The following is a 956-nucleotide window of genomic DNA, read 5'->3' as shown; positions in this document are numbered from 1 at the left end:
GATGATGATGATGGTGATTTTGATGGTGATGGTGATTTTGATGATGATGATGACACACTGAAATAGGAGGAATTGGAAACTATCAAAAACTTCCATCTTGAATAGGTAATCAAGAAATCCAGGAACATTTTTGCCCTTTGAAACATATTAAGTACACCCCTGTATTTTTGTTGCATTTTATTTTATACTTTTCTTCTTTTTGTCCATGAAGCTAGTTGTCAAGATCAAAATCAATTCATCAAAATTCATCATGTGTTTATCTTGTGTTCTGTTCCTGTGGCACAATAGAGTGTTGATATTTGTTGATGACTAATGGGCTATAACGTATAGGAGAAAATGTCTTCATGATCTCCTTGATGCCTTACCTCAGTTGAGATCCTGAGAAAGAAGCCTGCCGCACAATGCTGATCTTCCTCTTCAAAGCCAAAGAGTCTATCTTTCACTGCTTTCCAGTGTCACTGGGGATGCTCATGTGTTCAAAGCTGCCTTCTCTGGATCGATGATGACAACAGGTTTCTGAGGACGCTGATTGACTCAAACATAACCCCTCTGAGGTCCAGATAAGTGGTGGTCTTGACGACCGTGATGCTTCCAGAACATGGCTAGCACTCTTGCCTTTTAAAGGAAGGCAGTTACAGTGCAGACGGGCTTTGATCTCCTAAATTTTGAGAGAAGAGCAACTTGCTTGAAGTGAAAACTGTCCAGCTTTCTGCTTCCATATTCTGCCTCGAAAAAGAACCATACGAAAGCCCGGACTGTACATTGATTTGAAGTTATTTGCCCTTACATGCATGAAAGAAGGACTCAAAAAGAGGTGGAAGCAGTGAATTCATTACAGAGAATCTCAATGATCCTCGCTGATGAATTGGACATAACTACAATTGGACGAGGGCAAGAGGAGGTGGCAGGACTCGTGCCCACCCTGACTGCCAAATTTGGAGAGCTTTGGGATTCCT

The 956-nt window shown here is 41.4% G+C and overlaps 1 non-coding gene across 1 annotated transcript; it reads left to right on the top strand.

Moving 5' to 3' along the window:
* The first annotated feature begins 493 nt into the window (after nucleotides 1–493).
* On the top strand, nucleotides 494–558 carry LOC121455194. Its single transcript, XR_005975450.1, has one exon. It is a non-coding gene; the product is annotated as a small nucleolar RNA SNORD109A (small nucleolar RNA).
* Nucleotides 559–956: the final 398 nt, after the last annotated feature.

This window comes from Microtus oregoni, unplaced genomic scaffold (assembly GCF_018167655.1).
Source record: "Microtus oregoni isolate MIOR12 unplaced genomic scaffold, Mior012 000000F_ref0000247, whole genome shotgun sequence".
In the NCBI taxonomy this organism is placed as follows: domain Eukaryota; kingdom Metazoa; phylum Chordata; class Mammalia; order Rodentia; family Cricetidae; genus Microtus; species Microtus oregoni.
Note: the sequence above shows the minus strand (reverse complement) of the source record. Positions and strands in the feature narration are given on the sequence as shown.